The sequence below is a fragment of the Pelophylax lessonae genome (genome assembly GCF_965119305.1).
Source record: "Pelophylax lessonae genome assembly, chromosome: 4".
NCBI classification, from domain to species: Eukaryota; Metazoa; Chordata; class Amphibia; order Anura; family Ranidae; genus Pelophylax; species Pelophylax lessonae.
Window position 1 is genome coordinate 94,533,318 of NC_138771.1, and position 13,533 is coordinate 94,546,850.

Here is a 13,533-nt window from a genome sequence, read left to right on the forward strand (position 1 = left end):
ACTGGCTCACTGGCTGTGATTGATAACAGCAGGATCCAATGCCTTCCACTGCTGTGTGAGCCAATGAGGAGAGAGAGACCCGGGAGAGCTGCTGGTCTGATGCACATCGCTGGATTGGGATGGAGCTCAGGAAAGAATAAGGGGGTGGGGGGCTAATCCTACAGCACAGAAGGTTTTTTTACCTTAATGATTGCATTAAAATGATACTAAACACACACTGTTTAATTTACATTGTCCCTTCTCTTTTGCATGTGGATGATGACATTATAATTATTTTAATTTAAAAAACAGCATATACAGTAAGTACCTTTTTCCTAAATGTTATGCAGCTGTCACATGACCCAGATATTTCTCAGCCTGTCTGCAGGGAAACAAGAGCAGGAGGAGCTTTAAGTCTTCTGCTGCTGGTAACATGTTAAAAAAAAAAAAAAAAAACCTTTGGAATACAGAGTAATAAAAAAAAAAATAATAAAAATAATCTATTTTAAATTGCCATACAAATATATATTTGAAATCAAATCTTTATTATTTTGTTGAAATAACATGATGTGGGTGTATTTCTGCCAGTAACAGGCTCTGCCATGCCCCTCCAGCCTGTGTCTTAGAATATGAAGAGGTGAAGTCACCATTATTCTACTTGTACTATTCTGCCTCCATTGTGTTTTGCTGGTTAGTAGGCATTGAGGAGGGAAGTAGTGGGCTGTCACTTACCACTGTATATATGCCCACATGTGTGACTCTTTAGTCACATGGGCTGCTCAGATGTGATAGGGAGGAAATGCTCAGCATAGAAGCTCACTGAAAACTGAGCGTGTGCAGAATTGCCACCACAGCTGCAAAATCCCTAACTGAATTGAAAAGAACATAAGGTGGAGAAAGAGAGCAGCAGGATCAGCCAGGATGTTTGCAGAATACAGAAAAATAATCTTATAGTGACTGAGTATGAACAGCATGTAACACAACATTTAATGATACTTTTTCATGATGTGGGTGTAGTGACACTTTAGGCTCGGTTGACATATATGTGAATTGGATGCATTTTTAACCGCATCTGATTCACATAACATGAGAATCAGACCGGCTTTCAATGCAGCCAACTCACACGTCTCTGGGGCAGCCGTGGTTCCTTTCTTAAAAGGGTCCTGGGCAATTTTGGGTCCAGTTTAGATGCAAATTCAAGTAAGAATTTGCACCTGAACCAGTGGACAAAAGTGTACCGGACTCCGAACTGCAAACCACAGCCAGACATGTGTGAGCCCAGCCTATAGGTAAAAAACCTTCTGCCTTTAGAACCACTTTAATTACCTTAACCAGGAGCATTCCTTTAGCCTAGGTTCAGATGTATGTGGGTGCGGGACTGTGTGCAAATTGTATGCAATCTCACACCCATAAACTAAAGGAAGATAAATCTTTCCTGAAGGTGGCATCATTTTTTAGTTTCTTTGTTGCCCTTTTCTGATTATGAAATTTCTTTATTACTTTGGTCACCGGCTTCTTTTGTGTTTAGTAGGGAAAATTGATAATGGTAATGTTTCCTCAGTAAAGGCTTGTTTTTATTCTTCGTTCTTTATCAAGGAACACAGAAAATTCAGCATAATACAGATGTTACTGACTTTTTTTGTTTGCATTAACATTACCATCACATTTCCTCCCTGCATTCAGAATTCAGCTTGGTTCTTTTCCTTCTAGTTTCTGTCTTTTTACATTGTAGTCAATAGGAAACAGATAAAACACCAAATCTTTTTTAATTCCATTTTCATCTGTTTTTTTCTTAGATTTGTATCTAGATCAGCACCTAAAAAGTGAATGAGTGAAAAAAAATCAAGGAATAAATTATATTAATATTTCAGTTAAAAAGAAGGGTTGCAGATTAAATAGTAAATATAGATAAGATAACGATAAAAACGGCAAGTTTCCAGATTCTTTCAGTCTTTATTCCTGATTTGCATGACTATAGGAAAATCCCAATACACAAATACTCTTATAGTCATCAAGCTTTAACATTAAGCTAAGGACAGGGAAACATTCTCATCATAATTTTCAGTGATGGAAGTAGTAATCAGATTTGACATCATCAAATAAATGTAATATTGGTTAATGCATATGTGGCAGATGGGTGTAATCTAATGTAAGCTAATGTTAGATATTGATTTGGGGTGAAAATAGAACACTAGTTAAATTCTCTAAAAATATACATTTAAAGCAAACCAATCATATATATTCCAATATCACAGCATTAAAGATTAGGCTGAAACCTGCTAAAACGTTGCCTTTGCTAAGTAATCAGAAATGTAGAATTAGCAGTTAGGAAGCTTTAAAGTGGAAATAAAGACTACATATAAATATACAGAAAACCACTGATTCCCCCTCCTCCTATCTATGCTGTATACTGCTGGTAAAAAAAACAACTGTGTAAATACTTTATTTTAATCCCACTATTATCCAGTCTTTTGATGCAGAAGCTCCGGCTCCGCTGTGTCATGGAGTGCTGGACAACAGGGTTGAATTTGGGAAGCCGTGATGTCACCCACCAGCTTCCATTGCCCCTCTATTGTCAGCGCTCCCTCCTCTTTCATATAGCAGTTTTTCCTTGATATAGGGAGAGAGGGAGCGCTGAGAACAGATGGACAATGGAAACCCGTGGGCGACATCCCACATTCTTGAATTGTCAGGTGCTCCATGACGTAAGGGAACCAGAGGTTTTGCATCACGTGAAAAGACTGGAGCAGAGTTACGTAAGTTATTTACACACATCTTTTTTACTAGTACAATCCAGCATAGGTACTGTAGAAGGAGGGGGGAAGCAGTAGTTTTAAGCATACATACTGTACAATAACCATAACATTATGGTCACCTACCTAATATTGAGTAGGCACCCTCTTTGCTGCCAAAACCGCCCTGACCCAGAGAAGCATGGACACCACTAGACCTCTGAGAGTATGCTGTGGCATCTGGCACCAAGCTTATCCATAGCAGATCCTTAAAGCCCTGTAAGTTGCAAGTTGTGGTATCCATGGTTCGGACTTGTTTTCCAGCATATCCCACAGATGCTCAATTAAATTGTTATCTGAAGAATCAAGTCAACAACTAGAACTCGTTGTTGTGTTCCTCAAACCATTCTTGAACCATTTTTGCAGTGTGTTAGAGTGCATTATCCTGCTTAAAGAGGCCACTGACATCAGGGAATAGCATGAAGGGGTTTATTTTATCAGCAACAATGTTTAGGAAGGTTGTATGTGTGAAATAGCATCTACGTGAATGGCAGGACCTAAGGTTTCCCATGAGAACATTGTCCAAAGTGTCACATTGCTTCTGCTGACCTTCTTTCTTACCATAGTGCATCCTGGTGCCCTCTCTTACCCAGGTAGGCACACATACGCGGCCATCCACATGATGTAAAAGATAACGTGATTCGCCACCATGCCAGCTTTCATTGCTCCATGGTCCAGTTCAGATGATCATGTTCCCAATGTAGGTGTTTTTGACTGTGGACAATGGTCAGTATGGGCACCCTTACCGGTCTGCAGCTACGCCATCCCATACACAAATAAGTGTGATGCACTGTATGTTTTGACACCTTTCTATTGGAGCCATCATTAATCTTTCCAGCAATTTGAGCTAAAGTAGCTCTTCTGGATTGGAATACATGGGCGAGCCTTTGCTCCCCATGCAATAAACCTTGGCTGTCTGTGATCCTATCGCTGTTTTTTGTCTTTGGACTACTTTTGGTAGGTCTTGGCTACTGCTGACCGGGAACATCCCACAAGAGCTGCAGTTCTGGAGTTGCGTCTAACCAATACAATTTGAGCCTGGTTAACCACCTTGGCGGTAATCCCGAGCGTGACTCGGGTGGATTTTTCATTGCAGGATCGGTAACCCCGAGTCACGCTCGGGGTAGATGTGCAGAGAGCGCAGCGGTGTTCTCCTACCTTCTCCTGGCGATCCAGCGATGATCTCTCATTGCTGAGGTCGCCAGTCGAGAGTCCCGCCGCTCCTCCGTCCTCCGTCGGTGTGAGATCACTTCCTAGTTCCGTTCCCTGCAGCAGCAATGCTGCATGGGAGCGGAACTAGGGAGGGAAATTAAAAAAAAAAAAAAAAAACATTGCACAAAACACAAAAAACATTTTATATTATATGTTTGTGTTTATAAGTCCTTTTTTTCAAAACATTCCCTTCTGCTAATTTTTCACTATAATCAATTTACATTTAAAAACGCTGAACATTATCCACACTGACTCTTCCTTACCCAACATGACTTCTTTTGAACACACTTGCCTCCATGACCCACATGCCCGGGGGCCTCATATCCTCGTTATACACCAGACTCACTGACTCCCCCGACCGTACTCCTCCCGCGTATACTACTAAGTGGGAACAGGATCTTGGGTCCGCCATAGATGTTGAAGATTGGTCCAAAATCTGGCAATCAATGAAGACGGCCTCACAAAATATAGTTGCCTCGGAAACAAACTACAAAGTGCTGATGCGATGGTATTTAGTACCCGCACGCATTGCAAAATTTTCACCCTCCTACTCTGCTACATGCTTTCGAGGTTGCCTGGAGCCAGGCACACACTTGCACATTTGGTGGACATGCCCATTGGTGCAAAAGTTTTGGCAGGCCGTCTTCCATATTCTCTCCACCCTGATGGACATTCCGATCTCGTCTGACCCTCTACTGGCTCTCTTGAATGTAAAACCGGATAATGTGTCCAAATTCCGCCACAAACTGTTCCTACAGGTCACAACAGCGGCTAAACAAACCATTGCCAAAGCGTGGAAATCCCCATACCTGCCGTTGACTGAAGTGAAACACCCAATCACCAACGCTATGATTCACGCCAAAATCGATGCTGTTTTGACGGATACAGTCGAGAAATATGATAGAATCTGGCAACCTTGGGTTGACAATTTTCTTCCCCCCAATTTTGATAGCTCCCTACTGCTGCCCTGAACCAAACCTGGGGACCCAAAACCCCCACTCCTTATGTACTGGCCCCCCCGGCGATCCTTCCTCTTCCCCCTCTTTCTACCCCTCCCCCTTTTATCCTTGTCCCCTCTTGTTACCCCCTTCTCCCTGCCCCCCCCCCCCGCCCTGCTTCCTTCCTTCTGCATGCATATGTTGCAGCTCCTACAACGTCTGAGTTTGTTCTACCTTGTCATTTTAACTACAGTTTACGGGTTACCCGTTCGACTTGTTCCCTCATTCTGGCTTACTGTAGCCTATGTTTTCCCTGTTTGGTAGATACCCGTGAGGTTCCTCTCATCCCCCTGCCTCTTCCCACACGATACGGTAGACTTGGGTACTGTTCCCTTTTAGTTTAACAATTGGTTGGTTTTGCCTCCCCACCTAGGCACAGTGTGATCCCTATATGGGGTGCCGGTGGGTTGGTAATGCCAATCACTACTCTCTCGTGACAACCCATTTACCACCCCTTGTCTACTAACCCTCACGATTTGCTGTAGTTGCAGTTATTGGTCATGCTTTGTTTACCTTACCTTGCATTTTTCTGTATGTCAAACGTTGTTACTCACTTGCATTATTTAATAAAATACTTGAAACAGAAAAGCCTGAAAGCTCCTCTCAAAAACGCACTTTTGAGGGGGTTTTTTTCAGCCTGTAACTGCACCTCTTTAAATATGTTTGCAAATGTCAAAATGTGCATGGACACATAGGCTAACTTAGAGTTGTTTCTACAAGCTGAAAGAAAAAAACATCAAACGCCTGTATAAGCAGCATTTTTTTATTCCCAGCGTGCATGAGTCCTAACTCGTACAGGTAGTGCGAGAGCTTGCCATTAAGCCTGGTCCCTTCACTTTGCTGTGTGCCCATGACTATGATGGTCTGTCTTACTCGCCAATAAGAATGTTCAAAAAGGAGTGGTCAAACTTTGGCATTATCAGGACTGTCTCAGAAGATGAGGGGTTAAGGCGGATAGAGGGTGTTCTATAAATACAGGTACGCCGCACCGGGTGGCCCTGCCCTCAGACGAAGTCGTCATGATGAAACTCGTCAGAGCGGGACCACACGGTGATCAGTGACATCAGTACGCCTCTCAGAGCTAGCAGAGAGAGTGAAACCTAGCCAGGAACATTTGAAACGGGACAGTACGGGTGAGCCAGTGATCCATATGGGGGCAATCTGACAGTTATGTGACACCTATATGCTTGTTTTTATTGGATAAATGTGAGTGTGATTTTAGATGTGGGGGGGGGGGGGTTTAATTGGATGAATAAATGCTATACAGTGGTACACTATGGTATTGTGCTTTATTTTGACTGGAGTACCGTAAGGGCTGTCATTTCCTTAACGAAGGATCGATCCAATGAGTGAGCGAGGGGAGACACCATATGAGGATGCGCTGTTTTTTATGAGTGACGATGGGTGTTAAATTCAGAGGGAGTGGGACACACATCTGCCGTGTGCTTGTGTTCTTCCGGAGTGGATCATGGCTGGTTTGAGTCTAGGAATACCCTTTTCACCCAGTAATCTTCTGGAGTTGTCACATGTAGTGGACTTCTGCTCACTATCTATTGGAAAGACTCTTTATGCATTGATACGTTTGATCTTTCTTTCATCACGCTACATATATGTAGAGGGATTTTTTATCCAATTTATGAATATTTTAGTAAAATTTCATTAAGAGCGCTGCTTATGTGTGTTTGTATTTGATTATCAGGAAGTGTAAGAGCTTTGCCTGTCAGAACAGCTTATGATTTTGAGGCTGCTGCAAATATGGTGCCTCAACTTTGTATATGCAGCAGCTATTTATATTTTTCTTCTAGCTACTTCAGCCCCGGAAGGTTTTACCCCCCCCTTAATGACCAGGCCAATTTTTGCAATACGGCACTGTGTTACTTTAACTGACAATTGCACGGCCGTGCGACGCTGTACCCAAATAAAATCAATGTCCTTTTTTTCCCACAAACAGAGCTTCCTTTGGTGGTATTTGATCACCTCTGCAGTTTTTATTGTTTGCGCTATAACAAAAAAAAAAATAGAGACAATTTTGAAAAAAAAAAACTATATTTTTTACTTTATGCTATAATTCATATCAAGTAAAAAAATTGAATTGTTCATCAATTTAGGCCAATATGTATTCTGCTACATGTTTTTCATAAAAATAATCCTAATAAGCGTATATTGATTTGTTTGTGCAAAAGTTATATAATCTACAAACTATGGGATGTATTGATGGAATTTTTTATTATTGTTTTTACTAGTAATGGCAGCAATCCATGATTTTTAGCGGGACTGCAACATTGCGGTGGACAAAAATGACACTAAGTGACACTTTTTTGGGGCCAGTGACCCCAATACAGTGATCCGTGCTAAAAAAAAAAAAGCACTGTCACTGTACTAATGACACTGGCAAGGAAGGGGTTAACATCAGGGGCGATCAAAGGGTTGAATGTATTTCCTGGGAGTGCTTGCTTAACTGTGTGAGGGATGTGCTTTGACTGGGGATAGACAGAGATATGTGTTCCTGCTTAGTAGAAACACAAGGTCTCTATCTTCCCCTCTCACAGAGCGGCAGTCTGTCTTTTTTACATAGGCAGACCACTGTTCCACCGCTCCTGGGAACGATCACGGGGTGCCGCCGTACATCGGGTCTGCCGGATCTGCTGATTGGCTCCCGTTGTGTCCAATCACAACAGAAGCAAGTCGCCGGCGGCACGTGTGCCCCAGACCCAATGCACGAAATCACGTACAGGTACGTGATTTCGCGCAGGAGGGCCACCCTGCTACAGTATATCTGCGTGGAGCGGTCCAGAAGGGGCTAGAGACACTGGCTTTAATTTAGTAAAGGCAAATACATGGGCTGTTTACTTTGCAAGGGCATTTTCCCCTAGCTTAGTAAATGAGGGGAAGCTCTGCTGATTTCCATTATATACTTATATATACTTATATACTGTTTTTTATTTTCCTTGCATGTGATTGGGTATTCTTCGCAAAGTGAGATTTCACCACATTCACTAATTTAAGCAACAATTCCATGCAAAGTGAACAACTGATTTGCTTTAAGCAAATAACCCTTGATGTCTCATTCAGCTATAATTCATACAGTTATTCATAAAGTGAATTTATTATTACAATGTATCATTGATCCAGACTCTGACCCAATGAAAAAATATTCAGTACAATTCATTATATTCAAAGTACGTTTTTGTGTGTGATAGATTCTCTTTAAGATGGGCATGACTCCTCCATACAGCAGCATAAAATTTAAATTTTGGATTCATTTTCTTTTTCACCATTTAATAATTTACTTTACATACAAAATTAGATAGTTTTAAATGGGAATGCCATATTGCTTGTTTATTATATATATTTCAAGCTAAGCCTTACCTAGAAATGCATATTAATTGCAGGCTACAAGCTGCCATTGTAACACTCATCAAACTGCTTTCTTACATATGTCACTCAGTTAGAAAGATGTTTCCTCAATGCCACTTAGGCCGGTCATACACTGTTCGAATCTCAGCAGGAACCACCCGAGATTCAAGCCATTAATGGGCAGGCTGAATGTACATCCGGCTGCTGGATTCTCTTGCAATTATCGCTATCTATGCAACAAACATCTGCTATAGCCGCAAGCAATAATCGCTGTCTTCTACCAGCGGGGAACAGCTTCCCCCGCCCCCCCCCTCCGTGAGAAAACAATGGCCTGGCAGGAGGGATTCCCACATCAACACTGTCTGTGTTGATGGGGGAATCAAGAAAATGTCTTTCCTGCAACCACAGAAATTAGCTTTGTCTATGGTCCACCTTATCCTAGACTCTGTTGTCTTACTTGACTTTTGGCTAATGGTTGTAGTTAGGATGTACTCCTTAAATTCAGAAATTTGACTACAATTTTTGACCCCCAAGCTGAATTTGATCGGGGGAGGATTTACTAAAGGCTAATAGACTGTGCACTTTGCAAGTGCAGTTGCTCTAGTGCTTAGTAAATTACGTAAAGCTTCACTTTAAAAATCATACCCAATCACATGCAAGGAAAATAAAAACACATAATTTTTGCTTGCACATGATTGGCTAATGGAAGTCAGTACAGCTCCCCCTCATTTACTAAGCTCTGGAGCAAACTGCACTTGCAAAGTGCACACATTTGCCTTTAGTAAATCCACCCTGACGATTACCTAGGAACACCAACTACTGGAGCCCAGGAAATTTGTAAGGTGCTGTCATGTACCTTTGGATGAATTTGTAACACAGTGTGGCCTTGCTATTTGCTAATGTTAATGGCCTGATGGCCTTTTCCCAGGGTAGCAGGGTTAGAGGGTCAGCACAATGCCTCCTCAAAGTGTACAACATTTGGTAATACTTTCTTAATATATATCTTTATCATGTAGCTAAATTAAGGAAGGGAGGGGGGCTGTTGAGGAGAAGCTGCTGAGTTGACGTGGAAGGCGTTGAGTTGAGTTAGAAGGCTCTTTTTTGATCAGAAAAAAGAAAAACATTTCTCCATTCTCTTGTTTTTAGTCAGCACAGTTGAAACATACAAATAAAGCAGATGGCATGCTGTTGCCAATTGTGCATTCTAGCAGTAGGTTTTACTAAAAAGGACAGAGCACATACATAAAATGTTATCATTTAGGTGTACCTAGGGCAGAATAATGTCTAAATAAAGGGCATGCTTACCTACCACATTTAGTGGCCAGTAGTGAGATGCAAGGAGTAGGCCAGAGCCTGACCATGCTAGCTTTCCTTGGCTTTGGTGTAATTTAGCATTCTCAGCTTTGGGGCTCAATTGTTATCCTAAAAATATACAGGGTGTATGCAGATACCTAGAGGGGCTTGCTATGCAGCTAGGATTAGTTTTAGACTGCCCAAGTAGGAAGAGGGTTAATACGGGATTTGTGATTTCCCAGGCTTTTTTTGTTCTACCCTCCACCCTGGTCTGTATTTAAATAGGGAGAAGGTCTGACTCAGGGCCCACCAGTGGGACTGCAAGAGAAATGGGAAGGTCCAGAGCAACGCTCGACTACCACCATAAGGGGATTAAACTGCAAGGACTCTATGTATGGATTTCTACTGCCTGCAATCCATGTATGAATCTCTACCTGCAAAGGTATGCCTGGGCAGTCCAAGATAGTTAGTTAGGAGGAATCTGTGAATGTTATTTATGAGACTGAGATGTTTGCACTACGAGAGCTTCAGTAACACATTTTGTTCTAAGCCTGTCTGAAGTTATTCAAAGGGGTGGTACGTGGCATATCAGAAGGACAAGGCCAGTAAAGCACTCATGGGATACAAGAGAAAAGCCATCACAGATGGGTTAACTCAGTGAGGAAGTCAGAGGAAGAGACTATTTGCCACGGGTAAACATACAGTGGAGGAAATGTACAGCAGCCAGTCAACAAAGCGTGGCACCTGGTGTAGGTGACAGGTCCTCCAGTAATAAGGGGGGGTCAGTGTTCTGGCTAACTCTCTAGTGGCTGGTTCTTTCAATTTCTGTGACCAAACCCGTGGTATAGAGACCCCCACATACCCAGCACAGTGGAACAGGAGAGCTGAAGGAGTTAAGTAAGTGCTCACAGAGGTCCAAGCTAATGCACAACGGGACCCCATTCTGTCACTGGGAGTTGGGTGGCAGAGTTACACAGGACTCCTGGAGAGGGCAGGGGCTCAGCGTTGTTCCTTCTAAATTGAACATTCATCTAGCAAAGGTGTGTAGTAACATGGGGAGGTACGTTTTACAGACAGACTTTGTATATTGCACTACTGCACACGGTAAACAGCTCATCACTATGCTGGGGTTCAACGTTGACTCTCACAACGTGGCCCCACCTGGTCCTAGGTATTGATGAGCATGTACACAAGAGAAGAGGTACCCCCAGGCACTCGGGCACGGTAGGACCTGCCCACATGCTGTTTGACCTTCTTTGATGTGAGCATCAAAAGGGTGAGCTGCATTTCTTGTACCAGTGGTGTTTTGTTTGGATGCACTTGCAGTGGTGCATGAAGATAAATAATTCTTTCCTTTGAATGTACTATACACTGTACAAGTGTTTGTGACTTTTGAGTTTGACTTCACATCACAATATATTTTTATGGGCTCATTCACTTGTGAGGTTGGGGGGCAGTAAAAATCATGTGTTTAAGCTGTGCTTTTACTTCCCCCAACTACTACCCCTTTTTGCTGCAGAGGCAGGGGTGTACATAGGATTATATTTATATAAGTGCTTCTTTATGATTTATACATTTTCTGTTTGCTTGATCATTTAATAGTAGCAGCTTTATTGCATAAAAAAGATAATTTTTTTGGGTGCAGTGGAATAAGATCATATTTATTATTTAACCACTTGAGGCATTTTCTAGCACTTTTTGTATACATGTAAAAATGTGTTTATTTTTTCCTAGAAAATTACTTTAAACCCCCAATATTATATATATTTTTTTTAAAGCAGAGACCCTAGAAAATAAATGAATGGGTTTTGCAATTTTTGTATGTCACACAGTATTTGTGCAGCAATTTTTGGGGAAGAAATACACTTTTAAATTTTAATGCAAAAAAACACAATACAAAACCCCATGGTTTTGTTAAATATAAAAGACGATGTCACGCCCACTAAATAGATACCAACTATGTCCCGCATTAGAACTGTGCATGCCCGCGCAGCGGCAACAAACAAATTAAGTTTTACTATTCATAGGCGACGCTTTAAAAGCCTTTACAGGTTACCACTTTAGATCTACAGAGGAGGCCTAATGTTAAAATTACTGCACATGATCTGACGTTCGCGACGATACCTCACATCATGTGTGGGATGATCGCTCTTTGCCTTTGTTCGATAGCACAATAATTATTAATTAATTCATTTATTTTTTTATTTTTACACTGTTGCTTTAGATTTTTTTTATCGCTTTTATTGCTCTCCCGAGGAATGTAAACATCCTTGCGACAGCAAAAGGCACATGACAGGTACTTTTATGGAGAGATCTGGGGTCAGTAAGACCCCAAATCCCTCCTTTGCACTTGAAAGCATTCAAAATGCCAAGATTGCATTTTCGAATACATTAGATTTTCAAAAAATGCCGCCAATGACAGCCAGGCAACCATAAGTAATATGTCATCACTTCCGGGTCACCATAGGGGGGAACCGGTCAAAGCTTTGAATGGGTTTTCGGCCAGCCGGCGGGACTTGCCGACTGGTAGCTCGGGTCTCCGGGTGGGACAGGAGAGCCTAAGAGAGCCGTGGAAGGTGGGGGGGGAGGGGAGTCCCCTCGTCCCCTCGTCCCCTCCCACTGCTTGTAATAGCAACTGATTGGCTAGTTAGCCACTCCAATTGCTATTACAAGAGAGCTGACCATCAGCTCTAAAAAATGGTATGGGGTGATGCCTGCAGCTGCATATCATCCTGGTACAACCACCCTAAATGATGTACCTGGTGCATGATCTGGCGGCAAGTGGTAATTATGTCTGAGGCAGTGGGGGCTGGTGTATATGGGGCGCAGGGGCACCGCCCCCCCATCCATGCGTCATGCCCCCTAATCTACATGCGGGGCAATGGGGAGTTCAATGGGGATTTTTTTTTAACCATGTGATTAGAGCCAGAGGCTTTCACAGGCTAAGAAAAAGGGTGGGCTCGGGCGCAGAGCACTGTGCCCCGAGCCCACCCAGTTGTGTGACAATAGCGAATGAAAATTCGCTATTGTCACACGGATCATCCTCCTGGCCAATCAGTAAGTGGGTCATGAGACCCGTTTCCTGATTGGCCAAAAGAAGAGACCATGCTTTTGGCCAATGAGGAGGAGGAGGGAGGAGGCGCCAGGGAAGCCGCCGCCACCGGATGGGAGGCTTTTAATGGGGCCAGGCAGGAGTGTTCCAGGGCATCTTTAGCGCTTTAATGTAAGTGAGCCGGCGACGGGGTGGGGGGTTGGGGTGTTGTGTGAGCTGGCAAGCTGGTGTGGTCCGGGGGGGGGGGGGGTATGGTGTGGTCCGTCTGCTGGCCCATGGAGCACCAGCCTGCTATGAGGGCAAATTGGGTCAATGACGTCATTGTCATTCCTGCTCAGTTAGTGACGCCAATGCTGAAGTAAATGCAGACAAGAGAGACAAGAAGTGGGGCAAGAAGTGTAGACAAGAACTGGGGCTGGAGAAAATCAGCAGCGCTGAGGTACAAAATAAAAATAGTAAAAAATATATATATTTTTTATTATATATTAAACGCTATAGCAAATGACAGCAAATCAGGGTTGACATCTTCTGCTTCTTATATTAGGTTGTTGCATTGCTGCAAGTTTGAAAAATCAGTTTGTTTCACAACTGTGTATAACAAGCAAATGAAGCATCCAAGAAAATAAAATAAATGTGTGCGCTGGGACATTTGCATTCTTGTCTTTAGGAAGCATGCATCACCTATTAGGGAGGCATCCGTCAGTTTTATTATTGAAGTGTCCAGTGGCAGTGAAAAGACTCTGCTGAAAGAAATGGCAGTGCAGTTGTCACTCCTGGTCACGTTATTGTGATAAATGAAAGGTTAGCCGAGACATGGCCCTAGCAACCAGATTTCCTCTACAAGCTAGAG